Raw genomic sequence first — 19,128 nt, 5'->3', positions numbered from 1 at the left:
GCAAGCCAAATTGGTAGGACTCCAGGGTGTAAGAGACAGAAATCAACTTCAGCTGCCTTCAGCCCAGTAGGGGAGTTAAGTGGTTCACCAACTGCAGAGTTTAACAAGTGGAGCCAGGTTCTTACGCAGCTGCACCCCAGGGCTCATCAGACTGAACTCCCTGTCTCTTGGACTCTCCCTGCCTTCTTTTCCAGAACTGGTCCAAGTGCATATGGCCATTTCAGCTCCCAGTCTCAGGAGAAGAGAGATCTCTCTCTCCCAGGATCCATGTGGCAGCTCTCAGGAGAGGTCTTGGATGGGCTGAGCTGGGAGTCGCTGCCCATTCCAGGTGTCATTACTGTGACCAGGGAATGGGAGGATCTGATTGGCCAGACCTGGTTATCTGCCTCCCTGTGGCCAGATGAGGGTTCTGCCAGTCCTGTTCAGACACCAGCATGGATTTCCACGGGAAAGAGAGGTTCTGTGATGAGAAAAAGGGACACTGCTTAGACCAATGCAAGAGCTGAGTGCTGCCTGCTGGGGACTCCCGACATGGACAGCTGGTGCCACATTTTATCACCATGTCACGAAGCAGGGGAGCTACCGCAATAACACCAAATCATAAAATATAGGTCACAAATTACCATGTGCTAGGCATTTTGCCAAGTGTATTCACTTCTACATTTCAATCCTTATGGCAAATCCTCTGAAGTAAGTGATGTGGTCATCCCATTTTCCCATGAGACAACGGAGGCTTGTGGCATAAGTGACTTGTCCGGTATCATACGCTGATACTCACTGCCCTCCTCTTGTTATGATGATGATTTGCTGTATCCTCCTTAGAGGTTAGGCACAAGTTAGAGGAGATTCAGGGACCAATTCGGTATAATATGCAAAATTCCTATAACCCTTGGCCTTGACACCCAGACTCCCTTTACGGTTTTTTTTACTTTTCTTTTTAATTAATGTGCAGTACGTATTTCTGGGGTATGGGTTGACATTTACATATGCGTGCGTTATCTAATGATAAATCAGTGTAAGCATTTCCATCTTCTCATTTCTCTATTTTGGAGTCTGCAAGTTCCTCATTCCTCTTTTTTTTTCTAATTCTTCATAAAATAGAAAACGGCTGCTGGTAGACCACTCTCCTTTAGGGCGTGGTGTTCCCATGGAGTGCAGAGTGCCATGATGCAGAGGTAGATACCCTGGCTGGTCTCACCTCTGCTGCCCTAGGAATTGAAGTGCACAGCTACCTGGGCCCTGTTGTCAGTCCTGCTACTCTTGACTCTTCTATGGCAGACTCACTGTCTCCTTTTTCCAGAGGACACCAGAGAGGGGACATGACTTACCCCAGGTCGCATAACTGGCTCGTGGCAGAGCCGGGGCATGACCTGGTTTCGTCTACATTTCCTTTGTCCTTTCTCTGTGCGGTAGAGGGGATGTTCCAGCCCCGCAGTAGGTACAGGCAGTGAATCCTGGCCCGTGCCTTTATGTCCTTTATGTCCGGTTGGTGCAGCATGAAGTCATCTGGACTCAATGTCAAAAGAGTCAGATTCCAAGCCCGAGTTCAACACTGCCCATTGAGAGGATCTGGGTGAGTTCCCCTATTTCTCACACCCTCACGTTGTCCTTGCCTAAACACCGAGGTTATTACATCAGCTCTGTCTACCCAAATATTTTAGAATTGATAAAATTAGGCACAATATATGAATGGGTTTTGGAAGCTGTGATGTCGTCTTTTTTTTTTTTTTTTTTGTAAAGATTTATTTGAGAGAGTAGCACATAGAGAGGAACACACACACACACACACACAGATTGAGAGAAAGAGAGCGAGCGAGCGAGAGAGAGCAAGAATCTTCTATCTCTGGTTCACTTTCCAAGTGGTTGCAATGACCGGGGCTGGGCCAGGCTGCAACTAGAAGTCAGGAGCTTCTTCTGGTTCTCCCATGTGGGTGGCAGGGGCCCAAGCATTTGGGCCATCCTCTGCTGTGTTCCCAGGTGCACTAGCAGGGAGCTGGATCAGAAGTGGAGCAGCCGGGACTTGAACCAGTGCACCTCTGGGATGCTGGTGTTGTAGGTAGTTGCTTTACCCGCTAGGCCCCAGTGCCGGCCTCAGTGTACTGTGTTCCGCAAGTATTTTGTGGTAGTTGAGTGTAACTCACTATGAACCTCAACAAGTGTTTTCTTGTTAAATGGTTCAAAGCCGAAATTCTCTCTGAATCAGCTCTTGAGCCCTGCAGTGACATCTAAATAATATTTTCTCTGGATGTTGGCTGATAACGGTTATTCATTTGTATTCTCAGTAGGTAATTTCAAACTAATATTTAAGTTTTCTTTTCACATTTCATGGTAGATTCCCAGCTATTTTCTCAGAAAAGGTGCATGTAATCCACAATAATGAAAATAATCCACTATGATTTCTAGACCTTTCCTGCTTACAGATGTTCACTCATTGGGAATCTGTGTGAGTTGATGGGTACCGGGCCTTGCTGCTGGCACAGCAGCCAGAGCCACTAACTGAGCATAATTCCTTCCGTACCTGGAGGGAAGGAGCTAGAGCAAAATCCACCTGTTGCGTCCTTTGGGATTTTGTGTGTCACTGAGTCCTGAAAATGTATCTTTAAGAGATATTGTGGAGACTGGTGCTGTGGTGTAGTGGGTAAAGCTGCTGCCTGCAGTGCTGGCATCCCATATGGGTGCTGGTTTGAGTCCCAGCTGCTCCACTTCTGATCCAGCTCTCTGCTATGGCCTGGGAAAGCAGTGGAAGATGGCCCAAGTCCTTGGGCCCTTGCACCCATGTGGGAGACCTGGAAGAAGCTCCTGGCTCCTGGCTCCTGGTTTTGGATTGGCCCAGCTCCAGCCATTGCAGCCATTTGGGGAGTGAACCAATGGATGGAAGACTTCTCTCTCCGTATCTGCCTCTGCCTCTCTGTAACTCTGGCTTTCAAATAAATATTTTTTTTTAAAAAGAGATATTGTGAAAACCAATAACTCAAGTTTAACCTCTTGAATTCTCTGTGCAGGGCCTTGTCAGCTCAGGTCTTCTTGATCCCAGTGAGGCTTCAGAAAAATGTCCTTGACTTTGACACTCAACCTCTTCCCAGCCTTGCTTCCAAATGCATGCTGCACGCTCCCGCCGTAGTTTTCACCCTGAAATCCCACTTTCCTCCCTCCCCTACCTGCCCAAGAGTCCTCAGTGGCCTGAGACTCTTCCAACGTCTTCACGTGGTGTTGGAGGGATGTGTGGATAGACCCGCTTGTGCCTTGACTCACACCTGCTCCTCTTGACTGGGTGGTAGGTATTTCCTCTCCTTTTCCCAACGTCACCTCCATCAGCGTCTTCAGACCCTGTGTGTTCTTAGGGCTGTAACATTCTCCCTGTCCCCGGAAACCATTCCTATCAGCTACCACTCATAGAGATTCTTCTTTGCTCTGAGCCCTGAAAGCACCTGCTATTTACTACTCCACCTGTCCGTCTGTCTTCCCACACATCTGTTCAGTCTAAGAGGATTCTCTGAGTTGATCTTGTAAGTCCTTGGTGCAGGAACCATGCCTGATTTTTCTTAGTTTCCTCCGAAGCAACTTGTGTGTTCAATAAATATCTTGTGCCCCCCAGGACTCTTCTGGATAAAAGTAAGAGAAATCCAGCTCAAGACAGCACTCCTCTTTAAAAAAAAAAAAAAAAAAAAAAAAAAGGAAGACAGAAAGAAACATCAGCCATGGGATTTGGGAACTCAGACTGTGTTTTCAGTCTGTCTGTGTCTGTTTCTCCTGTTCCCTCTCCCTTTCAGGTCTTTATGGTAGGAAAATGGCTACCAGAAGTGCCAGGTTTACCAACTTCCCAGTTTGGCAAACATTTTGGGAAAAGGCACATATATGAGCATGAACATACATGGACACATGTGCTTGGATGTCCCCTACAACTACACATCCAGGGAGGGCCTTTGATTGAACCAGTGTGGATTAGCCCCTTTTCTTGACCATTCACTGTGGCCAGCAGTGTGATATGCTCTGCCTGCCCTGGCCTGAGTTCCACGCCCTTCTCCATGACCGCACATAGCTGAGCCAGGGCTCTGTTCCCCAGCAACCTCGCTGTGCCCAGTGGCAATGTGCGAGGATGAGTTCTCCCTATGGAAATCTTCCATGTAGCTCAGCTCAGAACTCTGCACGTGGTAGAAATTTGATCGGTGTTTTTTGATTGAATATTTGATTTTTATGTTCAAAATTACCTCTAAACTGGGCGGGCATTTGGTGGGATGGCCACATCCCTCAGCAGGGATCCTGGGTTTGAATCCTGGTTCTGCTGCACATTCCAGCTTCTTATTAATGTGCACCCTGGGAGGCAGGTGATGGTTCAAGTAGTTGAGTAGCATGGGGCTGGCATTGTGGTGCAGTGGGTTAAGCTGCTGCCTGTGACACTGACGTCACATATGGTTCAAGTCCCGGCTGTTCCTCTTCCAATCCAGTTCCTTGCTAATATGCCTGGGAAAGCAGTAGAAGATGGCCCAGATCCACCTGGATGTAGTTTTTTCAGACTCCCGGCTTTGGCCTGGCCCAGTCTTGGCTGTTGCAGCCACTTAGGGAGTGAACCAGCGGATGGAAGATCTCTCTCTGTCTCTTCCTGTCTCTCCTTCTCCCTCTCTGTCTGTAACTTTGCCTTTCAAATACATGAATAAATCTTAGAAAAAATAAAATTGTGTTCCCAAAACTCATATGGGAGACTCAGATTGAGTTCTGGGTTCTGGCTTCTGACTTGTCCAGTCCCAGCTGTTGCAGGCATATGGGGAGTGAGACAGCAGATAGGTGATCTCATTCTGTCTCTCAGCCTTTCAAAGAAAATAAATAAGTAAAAATTAAAGACTTATTTGTTTATTTTGAAAGTCAGAGTTACAGAGAGAAAGGGAGAGAGCGAGGGAGGGAGAGAGAGAGAGAGAACAAGATTGATCTTCTATCTGCTGGTTCACTCCCCAGATGACTGCAATGGCTAACAGCCAGGCTGAAATCAGGAGCCAAGAGCTTCATTTGGGTCTCCCACGTGGGTACAGGGGTCCAAGTGCTTGGACCATCTTCTGCTGCTTTTTCTAGGCCATTAGCAGGGAGCTGGGTCAGAAAATGACTTCAAAACTAACCCAACTCCTGGATCACCGGATATTATTGTCAACACTCCTGCAAGTGCCTCTCAGGGAGGTCTTCCTTTGGGTTTTTCTTTTTTCCCTTGGGTAGCACGTAAACACCTGCTCCCCCACCATGGGACAGCCCCCCCCCCCCCCCAGTAGCAAAAACAGCAGCCTTTGTCCTCTGAATCATCCTGCTTCAGGCTAACTGCTCTCATTACCAAAAGCTGCTCAAGGCCTGTTTGCCCAACAACACCTTGTGGTGCCGAGTGGGCTCCAGTTTTTCATGATTGGGCTGAAAAGTGCTCCCAAGAACCGAGTGAAAGCCTTTGAGATGAAATGCCCTGTATCGCCTCTCTAGTCTGTTTAGTTCAAGGTTTCATTAGAAATAAAAACACCGTTAGATTATTTCACAGAAAGGTCATTGTGCATGTTGATGAGTAATATGTTTTTGGAACAATCAATTAGCAAAACCCAGACCTGGCTTCCATTTCTCAGTCCTTGAGCTTTTGCGTTTGGTTTGAGGGCCTCAGTTAAAGGTTCCAGTTTGGTCACGGCCCTCAGTCCTGCTCTGCCTCCCAGGATGGTCCCCCTACCCCACCATGTAGCAGCCCAGCTGGTGCTGACCCACAGAAGGGGTTGGTGGTCTGTTTCCCTGGTCAGCCCAGAATGTCACCTCGGTGTGATCCCCCGATCCGTGTGTGGACAGCGTTGGTTTCTTCTGAGACCTCCCTCCTTGGATGGCAGATGGTCACCTCCTCCTGTGTCCTCACAGGGCTCCCTGTGGGTGTCTGCGTAGGAATCTCCTCTTCCTGTAGAGACCAACATAGGACCAAGGCCATTCTGATGACTTCATTTTACCTCTCTGAAGAATCTCTAAATAAACCCACCTTCTGAGGTGCTGGGGTGGGGAGCAGGGGGCTAGAACTTCAATACACACATTTTATTGAGGTGGACAAAATTTAGCCCCAAGATCAACCAACCAAACTAAGTTGTCTTGTGTGAGTGTCTGCAGTGACCGGGCATGGCTGCAAACGCAGGGCATTGGAGCTACGGTGCAAGACTGAAGACTTGGATGTGTTTGTTGAAGCCCAGAGTTAAGATTCATCAGCTAAACTAATACCCAGAAGGACAGGGCTGACCATTACATTGCTGGGAATATTTTTTTAATAAAAGATTTATTTATTTATTTGAAAGTCAGGGTTGCAGAGAGAGGGATGGAGGGAGGGAGGAAGGGAGAGAGAGAGAGAGATATCTTCCATCTGCTGGTTCATTCCCCAGATGGCCACAATGGCCAGGGCTGGGCCAGGCTGAAGCTAAGAGCTTCATCTGAGTCTCCCATGTGGGTGCAGGGGCCCAAACACTTAGGCCATATTCTACTGCTTTTCTCAGGTACACTGGCAGGGAGCAAAATTGGAAGTGGAGCAGCCGGGACATGAACTGGCACCCATTTGAGATGTTGGTGTTGCAGGCAAAGACTTTACCTGCTATATCACAGTGCCAGCCCCTGGGTATTGGATTTTGTTCATCATTCCTCTTCCCTAAGAGATCAGGCCCCAGACTGCCTGAAGATGAGTCAGGGGACCAGTGACGAAGTTTTCACTTTAAAAGACTTTTCAAGACCCTGGGTTAACCCAAAGGACTTATTAAGCAGAGGCTGTTATTTAAAATTTTCTTAGTAACTGAGAAATGGAGTAGCAGGTGGACCTGTTAGGTTTGCCAGTAACACCATGGGCAGTGTAAGTAACAGGCAAATCACTAACTCGGACTACAGACAAGGTGCCCAGACTTAATCATTTTTATCCCCACCACTGGGTAAACCTGGCAGTGTAAATGCCTTCACCTCTGGCTTGAAGAGCTGCTCTGAAATGCAAAGTTGGACTCAACCAGCAAAAGAAAAGAAACTGTCATGGTCTCATTTCTATCTTTTAGAGTAATGATATGCCAATTTCTCAATAAATTACATGAAGGTGAACGAGAAGAATAAGTCTTTGAGCTTTCTCATTTATATCCACAATTAAATATTTCTTCTCATATCTTATGCTGGCCATAGAGCTTTGCATAGAAGATTTAATTTCCTGCTGTTGCAGGCATTAAGATGGATGGGATCTTGGCTCCTCCTTCCATTCTCCCTGCAACCAGAAGCCTTCTATGTGGCCTTAGGGAGAGTCCTTGGTTTCCAAGTGAACTGTTTCCACCATGCAGAGCAAATAGGTGCCTGCCTGGTGGGAACAATTGCAAATGCTGAGCGTGAGGGATCTGGCAGTCACGCCCTCTGGGTGACGAATGTCTTTTACGCAGATAAATGGACTTACAAATTGTGAGTTTAATTACTGCAGCCTTGCAAAGTTTTGAGCCAGTGATTCTTTTCTCAACAAATTAGAGTCCTTAAATAATTCTATGGGAAGATGACTTCTTCACTCTGGCTTTTGGACATTTCTGTGACATATTTCTAGAACTCAGCTGGGTGTCATTAACAATTTGGTACAGTGACTCTGGTCACACTGTCATCTCTACACATCTTTTAGGAGTGGCTTCTGTACTTCTACCACTGAAGAATAAATTTCCTTTCAGTAGTTACTTTCCCGCCCCCCTAACCCTGCCTTAGAATTTGAGAAAGAGTTCCTCTAGATTTCTGAACAGCCAGCACCTTTGTCCAGAAAGGAGGAAAGGAAGGGGGTGGTCCCCAGCCCCACCCTGATACTGGGTCTGAAATGGAGAATTCAGTGAGGATGCACCATCCACTGGAATCTCCAACCACTCTTCACCCGTACATCATCTGGGCCAGCATCTACAAGGACCCAAGCTCATGTTTGTAAAAATTGCATGCTTTCTCTTCTAATTTTTGTTCATTTTCTCTGTTTTGCTAATGTCTTTTTTTCCCCTCAAGTGAGAGCCGGCTTAGCAGACTTTCGATCCATTGAAAATCTCTGCTAATTGGCATTTCTCTGCTTTGCCAGCAGAATGATAACATATTCCTAATGAGATTCCAGAGGCTTGGCAAGATCTTGAAGGGTCTCATGAATTCTCAAAATATGATTGACTTCTGCACAGTATAATTTCAGTGTCAGGTATATTTTATGGTTTTCTGATTCACTGCAAATGGGATATCTGTCTGTGCAATAGAACTTTCTATTTGCCAGAGTATTTTAAGTAGAATCCAATATTCTTAGAAGAAATGGAAAACAGCATTTTTTCAATTTAGAAGCTCTTGATGGCAGGGGAGGGGTCAAGTCTAATCATTTTTATTTCTGGTGCACTTAGTAGGTACTCAGAGGGTGCTTGTTGGTTAATTGTGAAGTGAAGGGGTAAGGGTAGCTGTAGGATTGACAAAGGATTATCTGCTAAGCAGGCCTGAATTGCAGACTTGACTTTTTTTTTTTTTTTTTCAGTCTGAAGGTTCAGATAGACAGGATTAGAACAGGTTGCAAAAACCTGCAAGTCAGGAAAACACACAGGGTGCAGAGTAGACAAAAGATCTGAATCCAGGGCTTCAAGGCATAGAGAGCCATTCTAGAAGGTGGGAGTACTTAGGAAGACTCTGGGCCATGCAGCTCTCCACTGTGTTTGGATGACTGTGGCATCACTGTCTGCCACCTGCAGTCATGTGGGACAAAAGAAGCCGGGCTTCTGAGACCCTAATGGAATGATGAGGTGATGGCTGGCTGCTGAGAGCAGAGCAAGAAAGTCAGTTGGTTCAGTTCCTTTGTGATGGATTCTGATGTGGCAGCCTGAGTGGTCACGGGATGGTCTATCCTGATGGTTGAGAGGCCAAATGCAAACCCTTGTCTTTGTTGCTGTCTTTCTAGTCTGCTTTCATAGGCAACACCGAAAGTGCCATTTGATTCCAGGCTAGGAGATTATCCCTTATCTGAGTGTTGCATCTATGTCTGTATCTCCCTTAACTGATGTCAAGTAACACTGGTATCTACTATTCTCACTGGGTCAAGACACCTGCATATCAGAGAGGGAATGAGGAAGAGTGCATCATCCATTTTTCACATACAAAGGTAGTTCACAAAAAGTTCCTGGAAAATGAAATTAAAAGATGTTTATTTTGGGGCTGGCGCTATAGCACAGTGGGTTAATGCCCTGGCCTGAAGCGCTGGCATCCCATATGGGCGCTGGTTCAAGACCTGGCTGCTCTACTTCCAATCCAGCTCTCTGCTGTGGCCTGGGAAAGCAGTAGAAGATGACCCAAGTCCTTGGGCCCCTGCACCCGTGTGGGAGACCAGGAAGAAGCTCCTGGCTCCTGGCTTTGGATCGGCACAGCTCTGGCTGTTTGCAGCCAACTGGGGAGTAAACCAGTGGATGGAAGACCTCTCCCCCTCTCTCTCTGCCTCACCTCTCTCTGTGTAACTCTTTCAACTAAATAAATCTTTAAAAAAAGATGTTTATTTCTGTGTAAAGCATTTTTGAATTTAATGCATTTTTCATAATATGTATTCTCCATGAAATTTTGAAGACCCTCGTGCACAATTGATCCCAAAATGAATGTATTATTTCCATGAGTTTGCAGGTTGACCAGAAACTCTTTTGCTGGTCTCTTGTGTGGCTGTGTTTAGTGAGTAGGTGGCTCAGTTCCCCTTCTGTCTCTCTCTCCTCAGCCTTAGGGATCCTCCATGGGCTCCATCTTTTTAGCAGGAGAACCTATACTCTCCTTACCACATGCCAGCTGGGTTCCCAAAATGCAAAGGGAGAAGCCACCTGGACAGAGCCTTAGCTTAGGACTGGTCTTGTGTAAATTATACCACCTTTAATTTTACTGAGTAAGACACGGTACCAAACCAGAGTCAAGAGTTGAGAGTCCTTCTTTTTGGTGGGTGGTACAGCCCATAATCTGTAACCATCTTGAATCTGTCACAGCTACTTTCAAAAAAGTTGCTGATTGTCAGCCAAGGAGAGAAATATATAAACGCTTATCTTGTAGATTGTGGTGAAGATTAAATGAGATTGATGCAAATACAGCTTTTAGGGCAGGTCAATGGATTGCTGGATAGCTCCTGATTAAGGGATCAACGCTCATGGGCAAAGACTGCTGTCAGGAATCTCTAATGCAGGGATTCAGCATCTTGCTGCTGATTGTGCTTTTGTTATCCCCTAATGGGGATTAACTGAGTCAATATATGTAAACTGCTTAGAAGAGTGCCTAGGACATGAATGTTAGCTGTTATTATCATCATCACTACTATTACTGAATGGCCATGATTCCTAAAATCAAAACAAAACAATTTGCATGCAACCCGCCTTCTTGTTTGTGAACAACTTTCTTCCCATTTTAGTTCATTTTGGCCCCTGTGTAACATAACCTTAGGGGTGTTAATAGTCTTAGAGATCGCTTAGATCAGTTTCTTCATCTTGCACAAAGAGATATAAAGCCAAATACGGGCAAGTGACTTGTCCAGGTTTTGCAGCTAGTTTCAGAGTTTATAGCAGATTTCTAGTCTCCATGCCTCTAACTAACAGCTCTCTTCACTCTAGAGAGAGAGAGAGAGAGAGAGAGAGAGAAAGAGAGAGTGTGTGTGTGTGTCGTGTGTGTGTGTAATAGAGGCATTTCCATTGCTGGTTCATTCCCCAAATGCCTGCAGCCATTGGAGCTGGGCCAAACAGAAGCCAGGAGCCCAGAACTCCATCCATGTCTCCTCTGTGGGTGGCAGGGATCCAAGTACTTGAGCCATCATCTCCTGCTTCTCTGGCAGGAAGCTAGACCAGAAGCAGAGGAAATGGAACTTGAACCAGGCCCTCCAGTATGGATGTGGGCATCCCAAGCATCAGCTTAACTGCTGTGTCCCAATGTCCACCCCTTCACTCCCCTCTTAAGTGTAGGCTGCTCTAACTCAGTGGCCTGTAAAATTAAGAGATGGGAATACAAAGCTTTACCTGGAAGGTATAAAATCTCAAAGAAATGGTTCAGTTTTATGTAGCAGTCATGTGTGCTGGAAGAGAGAGAAAAGAGTTGTAAAGATACAAGATGGAGAAGAATTGGCTTTAGGACAAGAAGGTTAGATGTGGCAGATAAGTACAGAGTGAAGAAAGAGTACTAAGTGATTTGCGATGGTTTAAGGACAGCTTTTATTAACCCTAAGTGCTGGGATGTCATTGGGTGAAATTGGTTTAGTAGTAATAGGAAACCAATTGAAGCTTCAAAGAAAAAGCAGTCGAGGTGAAAACAAATTATGTGAGTAGGATTAAGGGTCAAGGAAGACCTTTCTGAAAAAGGTTTATTTTGGCTAAGACCTAATGGAGAAGGGGTGAGCCTTATAAAAAGGGTGGGGCATGTGAGTTGTATCCAAGGAAGCAATGCTGGAAATGGCCTTAAAAGCATCTAAAAGAGAACTAGTGGGGCAGGATGACAAGGAGTGTTTCCGGAGGTCACTTCACGGATGGCCCGATCCAGGACTGAGAGATTCTTTCTCCCCTTCCTCTGACTGCTCTTCATCTTCCTTGTCTTCTCGTTCAGCTCCAATTACATTCTTGTCCCAAAGCCTTCGGGGACCTCAGGAGTTTTTACTCTCTCCCTCCAACTCCATCCAAAATATGCTCCATATTCCACACAGAGGTCCAGGGACTTCTGGGAACTCACAGATTTACCCCTGGGGAGACAGCTGAGGTCTCAGGAGAGTGTTTTTTATTTTTTTCAATAATTCTTTATTTACTTATTTGAAAGAATTAGAATGAGAGAGAGAGAGAGAGCAAGAGAAAATCTTTTATCCGGTTCACTCCCCAAGTGGCCACAACAACCAGGGTTGAGCCACGCTGAAGCAAGGAACTGCATTTGGGTCTCCCACATGAGTGGCAGGAGTCCAAGCACTTGTGCCATTTTCCACTGCTTCCCCAGATGCATTAGCAGGGAGCTGGATCAGAACAGAGAGGCTGGGATTTGAACCAGTGCTCATTTGGGATGCTGGCACGGCATGTGGCAGCTTAAGCTGCTATGCCACAGCGCTGGGCTCCCAAGAGACTGTTTTAATTTCAATGCTCAGTTTAAAAATAATAATAAGCCTAGGTTATCATCTGAATGCAACGGCTTGAGTTTCATTTTAAGGTCTCAGTGCCTCAGAGGTGCTTTCTGAAGGCCAAAGGTGTCCAGACAAACCACACAACCCAGGTTTTGAGGAAGCTTGACCAGAGAACAGTGGAGGGAAAACAAAACAGTTGAAGACCATACACCAGTCTCAGGACCTCCACGACCTGGCCTTGTGAGCAGAGTGGTTTTGTGATTTGTTTCTGAATATGGACCAACTTGAACAGTTACTACTAATGCATGGGTTTGTAAAGAGACCAGGGAGATCTTTCTTGTAATTTTGTGCTTCCTATTAAGTTAATTGGTCTATCAAAATAGTGTATCACTGGCTAAAAATGAATTCATTAAGAGGAAGCACCATAATAATGAGAAAGAATTCACTGCCTCAAATGATGACTCATTGTTCTCAAAATCACAAGATTCATTTTGGTAACACGTGACCTAGGAGATGCTCGAATTCATCTTTTCACAATTAGGTCCAATAGTATCAATCAAGTTCATGTAAAACATTAGCAACTCTCACACAAAATAAATGTTATTTTAAATTTTTTTTGGTATTTTTTATTTGTAATTTTAAAGTTTTTGTGATTTTATAGTAAGAGATGTGAGTATAAGGATTTCAGTTTCCTGTTTGCATAGACTTAAGTAACATTATAATAACATATAGTTCAAGTTGAGAACAGAAAACATTTTTAAAAGGGGTCCATACATAATTCAGTTTTGAGAAATACTGATTTACAAAATTCATATTGATACCTTTTTGAATTTCTAGTGTTACTGAGGGATGGTTCCACTTCCTCCCCTACCCCCATCTCAATCCCCCATATGTTGAAGCCCTAACTCCAGATGTTGTGGTCTTTGGAGATGAGGCCTTTGGGAGGTAATTGGAATTAGATTAGACCATGCAGGTGGAGCCTGAATTATAGGATTAGTGGCATTATAAGAAGAGAAATTCAGAGAATTCTTTCTCTCCACCATCTGCAAACCAAGGACGGGAACCCTCAAGGAGGAACGAAATTTGCTGTTGATCTTGATCTTGGATTTGCCAGCCTCCAGAACCGTGAGAAATAAATTCCCGTTGTTTACAGCACCCATCCATGGTATTTTGTTATGGCAGCACATGCTGACCAAGATGACTAACTACTTCTTGCATGGTTAAGTAATCTCTGCGTGTGTACCACCTCTGCAGAGAGTGGGACTTTCCCAGGTGAAGGTCAAGCCTATGAATTTTCTGAGAATTCGCAGGTCCAATGGCAGGCCCAATAAATACTTGACAAGCATACTTTTTTTTTATCCCCTGTACTTCTGATGCTGTGGCGCCTGAAGCCTTGCTGATTCTGGAGAAACTCCTCCTCCTGGCATGGGCTAGTTCCTAGAGATAACAAATGCTGACTGGTGAGCATGCCTTCGACTCATGGATTCCCCAGGCCAGACCCTCCTCACCTTCCCCCTGCACACCTCCTCTGATGACTGTCACACTGAAGGCTGCTATCCACCTGTCCCAGTCACCCCAGTCACCATAGGGCTTGCTACCAGACAACTAGAGATGACCCTGGAACCTACAGACCACTGAAATCATTTGAGTCAGCCTATCCTGGGTCTGCTTGTCCTGTCTCAGCTGCTCCTACCATGGAGACCACAATGAAGAGGTTTGCGCTGGTACTGCCCCAGGGGGATCCAGTGGCACCTGCCTCCTCCTGCTCACAGGTTTGTGAGTCACAAAGGTCTCTTCAGTAGAATTCTCTGATCTGTTGGCCTCACCATACCTGAATGCACATATATGCCTTTTTTAAGTGAAATTTTATTAAGTTATCTTCATTTGTTTATTTGAAAGACAGAGAGATATTCCATCCACTGGTCCATTCCCCAGATGCCTGCAATAGGCAGGATTGGGGCAGACTGAAGCCCAGAGCCTGGGACTCTGTTGAGTTATCTCACATGACTGGCAGGGACCCAAGTAAGTTAGATATCATCTGCTGCCCCCCACAGTGCACATTAGCAGGAAGCTGGATCAAAAGTGAATGAGTAGGGCCGTTGCTGTGGTGTAGTAGGTTAAGCCTCTACCTGCAGTGCTGGCATCCCATATGGGTGCCGGTTCGAGTCTCGGCTGCTCCACTTCCCATCCAGCTCTCTGCTACTGGTCTGGGAAAGCAGTGGAAGATGACCCAAGTGCCTGGGCCCCTGCACCCACATGGGAGGCCTGGAGAAAGCTCCTGGCTCCTGGCTTCAGCCTGGCCCAGTACAGGCTGTTGCAGCCACCTGGGGAGTGAACAGGTGGACTGAAAATCTCTCTGTCTTTCACTTTCTGTAACTCTGCCTCTCAAATAAATAAATAAATAAATAAATCTTTAAAAAAAAGTGAAGAAGTAGCCAAGCTGGGGCCAGGCCCTCCCATATGGGATGTGGGCCTCCCAAGTGGCAACTGCACTGCTGTGCCAAATGCCTGCTCCTAAAAATCTGTATTTTAAAACATCATGTTGTTCTAGACTCTTCATACAAACACGTTGTGACCCACCCACCACCAGAGAGAATGCCAGTTGTTAGTGGTGTTACAAGTGTGCTTGTTTGTGTATCTCTACCGTGCGGAGGTAAGCTCTTTCAGGGCTGTAGGACTGAGTGTAGAGTCTGTGCTGAGCCATCTGTTTCCAGCACTGCGCATGAGCGGGTTTTTGTTTCTCAGTTTTTACAATTATGCTCTGAGGTTGATATAGCAGCTTTATCCTGAGATCTGTGCATTCCCCAATGTCACATCCTACCCTGATCAAGAATTCCTGTTGCAACCAGCAATTTGGTGTTCCCTGAGGACCTGCCACACTGGGCTCTGTTTGGGTCCTGGCTCAGGACTCTCCACAGCCCTCGCCTCTCCCAGAAGCTGGCCTTGGCCTCATGAGTCTGTGATGACCTCCCTCTTCCTTGGGGTCAAGCATTCTCTCCAGTTCTGAACTCCTCGTCGATACTTCCCGTCGAAGATTATTTGTCTTTTTTGTTGCAAGGTTTTGCAAGTCTTTATTGATTTCCAAAATGCTCTCTTCTTTTCCCTCCCCATGGTGCCTCCCATTCCCAGCCAGGGCAGCTCCATCCTAACAGGGTCCAGGACTTGAAATGCATGAGTCTAGGTGAAAACAAGTTGATTGCACAGGAAGCATCTTAAAGTTTTTATTTTCAAAACTCTCATTGAAAAATTGTCCTGGGCCGGCGTGTGGTTTAGTGGGTAAAGCCGCTGCCTACAGTGCCGGCATCCTGTATGGATGCCGGTTTGAGACCCGGCTGCTCCACTTCTGATCCAGCTCTCTGCTATGGCCTGGGAAAGCAGCAGAAGATGGCCCAAGTCCTTGGGCCCTTGCACCTGTGTGGGAGACCTGGAAGAAGTTCCTGGCTTCAGATGGGCACAGCTCCAGCCGTGTGGCCAATTGGGGAGTGAACCAGCTGATGGAACCCCCCCCCCCCCCTTCTCTCTCTGTAACTCTGACTTTCAAATAAATAAATAAATAAATCTTCAGAAGAAAAGAAAAATTGTCCTACAGGCTCCTCTGGTCACTGATCATTCTGATCTGTGTTTATGCTTTTGAATTTTCAGATCCTGCTAGAGTTCACAGAGGAGATTCACAAGTGTACAAGTATTTGTCAGCAACAAGAGCCTCTCCAGATCAAGATTGCTGTAAGTAATGCCATCCATCATCTTCCTAGGTGTGTGTCTCCATTAAGACTTCCCCCGGGGGCAGCAGGCTCATCACCCCAGCAATCCAGAAACTTCCAGCTGTGCTTGGGCAGCCCTGACGTCTCCTACAGTTTGTGGTGAAGGGTGGCCAGACATGAGCTGTGTTGATGCCAAATTCCAGAGCAGGCAGCCTACAGCACAAACCAGATTCTCCCGGGATGAATTTCCGTGGTGTTCAGAGGTTGTCACAAAAAGATTAATTATGATGCAAATCGAATCCATCACTCTGCTTAAAACCCATAGCTCCCTGTGACACAGGAGTCAGCCTGGCTTTCTTTTTAGTCTTTTAAAAAAAGATTAAATCTTATGTTGAGGTCGTTGTAGGTACATATGCAAGTCTCCCCAGTGGTGACTGTAAAATTAGAGCTCAGTGGCACAACTGGGGAGTAGCTTCCCGCAGCAAGGCTGGGGCAGGGTCCTTCAGCTGAAACGTGGTGCCACCTCTGTGCAGCCAGGGGGAAGTAGACATCCGGGGCTCCCTCGTGGCCTCTGTTAACACCCAAGGCATGTTCGCCCCTCATGGTTCCTGGGTGGAGATGGAGTTCTGACTCTGCAGGTGGTCTCCACTGACCAAGTAGAGGGTGGACTTCACTGTTGCCTGATGTGGATGGAAATCCCAGCTCCTCACTGGCCTCTCGCACACCACACAGTATGGCATTTGTGGCACCTTATCATAGCATGGTGAGGGTGGAATCCGGTGTTCAATGGCATGGGTGGGAATGAGGCCAGAATTGTGTTTTTTTTTTTTTTCCTGTGCTGTTGGGCTGGAATAGAGTGATTATTGTCTTAAAGTTGGTCTTTCTGCCCCTTTCCTCATCTTTTGGTTCAGGAGAGGAGGCTTTTGTTGGGGTTTTTCCTGTTGTATCCACTGGCATCTCTAGGTTGCCAGGTTCATCAGCAGCATGTCTGGGATACATGAGGCCATAAGAAAATCCAGGGAACTTATTGCTGTGTTGTGTTTTGGGTCCCAAGGTCCCTCTTCAGTCTGCTTTTCTTCTTCACCTTTCAGATTTTTATTGATAATGTCCGGGGGTTTGGGGTGACTTAGCTGGAGGAATAGGAAAAGCACATCTACTCCATCGTTTGGGAGGAGAAGTTCCCAGCTTCGATTTTCTTTCTGAATGTGAAATACCATGATCTGGTCCTCGCTGATCTTTCTGCCACTGTCATTATGCTTTGCTTCATGCCTGAGAAACTGAAAATACAAATGGATAATGACCAGACCATACTTATAGATAGAACTTTGACCTACAGCTTGCAGCAACCTGCCAGGAAATCAACCCCTTATCTCCAATAAGCAACCCAGGAGGCCAGCTTGCTCTAAGTCCGGCTTAGTGGAAGCCAGATCACTAGCAGTTGTGTTAATCCAAAAAAGCTAGACCATAACTTCTGTTCCAGCCAGCCCCAAATGGCCAGAACTTGTTGCATAACTGTGAGTTTCCCTGACTGTTGTCTCTGTTACATCATAGCCTCAACTGGAGGAATCCAAATATGCACCCCACGCTGCTGTGGCAGGCTCCACATGAGTACACTTGCCCCGTTGTAGGGCCCTGATGTGTTCCAGGCTTAATTTCCATCCCCAGGCCTCTGAGGGCAGGGAGGTCAGTGCAGAACCAAGAGAGGGCACAGCCAGCTTCCTAGCATTCTCTGGGTGGGAGTGTGAAAACTGACGTTTTTGGACCAACCCTTATAAGTTTCTCTATCAGTAGATCTGGGGTAGGCCCAAGATTTTGCAGTTTTTAAAAGATACGTATTTTTAGTTTTATTTTTATAAAACTCATGGATTTATTTATTTATATATTTATTTGATAGAAAGAGACAGGGAGAGACAGAAAGAGTTCTCATCGGCTGCTTTCCTCCCCCAATTCCTGCAGGAACTGGGGCTGGGAACTTAGTCCAGGTCTCCTACATGGATGATGGGGATCCAACCACTTGAGCTGTACCTGCTGCCTCTCAGGGTGGGACCAGAGCCAGAATTGAACCCAGGCACTCTGATATAGGATGTGGGCATCTTAACTGCCAGGCCAAACATTTGCCCAAATTTGTAAGACAAAAAGCTTACTTGTTTCTGATGCAGCTGATCCATTTTGAGAAATTGCCCTAGAACTTTGCATTGTGTTTGGTGCTCTATCATTCTTTATTGATGAGATGTATTGAATAGAACTTTCACATGAAATGGCACAGAGTTGGCATTGTGGTACAGTGGGTAAGCTACTGCTTGGAATGCCTGCGTCCCATATCAAAGTGCCATTTCAAGTCCTAGTTACTCCACAACCAAGCCAGCTCCTTGCTAAAGAACCTAGGAAAGCAGTGGCTTGGGCCCCTGCCCACCCATGTGGGAGATCAGGAAGGAATTCCTGGCTCCTGGCTTCAACCTGGACAAGAACAGGCTGTTGCAGCCTTTTAGGCAGTGAACCAGCCAGTAGAAGATAAATTCCCTCTCTTTCTGTTGCTCTGCATTTCAAATCAATCAGTCATAAAAAATTACATGAAATGGTAAGCCCTCACCTCTTTCTTCCCATTGTCACCTTACCCCCAGCCCCAATGATGGCTATTATTTTGTACCCATCCTTTTAAAACCTAGTACCCTTTCCCTCTGTCCCTAAAATGATGTATTTATTTTCTTCCCCAATGAGAACTTTCTTTCCCACATGTGATGCTGTGTTATAGTTAAAAAAAAAGTATATGAATTTATCTGACCTTCACCCTTGGTTCTTGACATTGAGCTTCTAAAGCCTAGGTACTTCCCTGAGTGGTGGGAGTGACCCGTGGGTATTATGCAGTGCTCTGAAGCTCCTTGCCACTTCCTGAGAGGTGAAAGCACCCATGGTTCTGTTGAGTGAATGTTTGTGAGCCCCTGGATAACGTCAGGGTGTGGGCTGGAAAGACCAAGCCGTGATTAGCAGCTTGAAGCTTTCAGGCCCTTCAACCCCATCCCCTAGAGAGAAGGAGGCTGGGGACTGAGCTCGCAATCCATTGGGCCCGTGTCATGAGGCTTCCATAAAAATCCCTCAACCACAGGGTTTAGGGAACTGCTGGGTTGGTGGATACATCTGCACATAGGAAGGGGGTGCCCCCCAGCTCCATGAAAACCTCGCCCCTTCTGGAGGTACCCCAAAGATCTCTTCATTTGGCTGTGCATTTGTATGCTTTGTAATATCCCTTGTAGTAAACCAGCAAAAGTAAATATGTGTTTCTGTCGGCTCCATGAGATGTTCCTACAAATTACTGAACGAGGAAGGGGTATTATAACGTGCGATTTATAGCTGGTTGGTCAGAAGTATGGGTGGTCC

The 19,128-nt window shown here is 46.2% G+C and overlaps 1 long non-coding RNA gene across 3 annotated transcripts in view; it reads left to right on the top strand.

Moving 5' to 3' along the window:
• Positions 1-19,128, top strand: part of LOC127492378 (uncharacterized) — a 192,160-nt gene that overhangs the window by 110,616 nt on the left and 62,416 nt on the right. For all 3 annotated transcript variants that reach the window (XR_011379329.1, XR_011379327.1, XR_011379328.1), the window contains one exon: positions 15,695-15,775. This is a non-coding gene — a long non-coding RNA (uncharacterized lncRNA). The remainder of the gene's footprint in view (positions 1-15,694; positions 15,776-19,128) is intronic.

The sequence above is a fragment of the Oryctolagus cuniculus genome, chromosome 10, assembly GCF_964237555.1.
Source record: "Oryctolagus cuniculus chromosome 10, mOryCun1.1, whole genome shotgun sequence".
Taxonomy (NCBI): domain Eukaryota; kingdom Metazoa; phylum Chordata; class Mammalia; order Lagomorpha; family Leporidae; genus Oryctolagus; species Oryctolagus cuniculus.
This window is presented reverse-complemented; position numbering and strand designations above follow the sequence as displayed.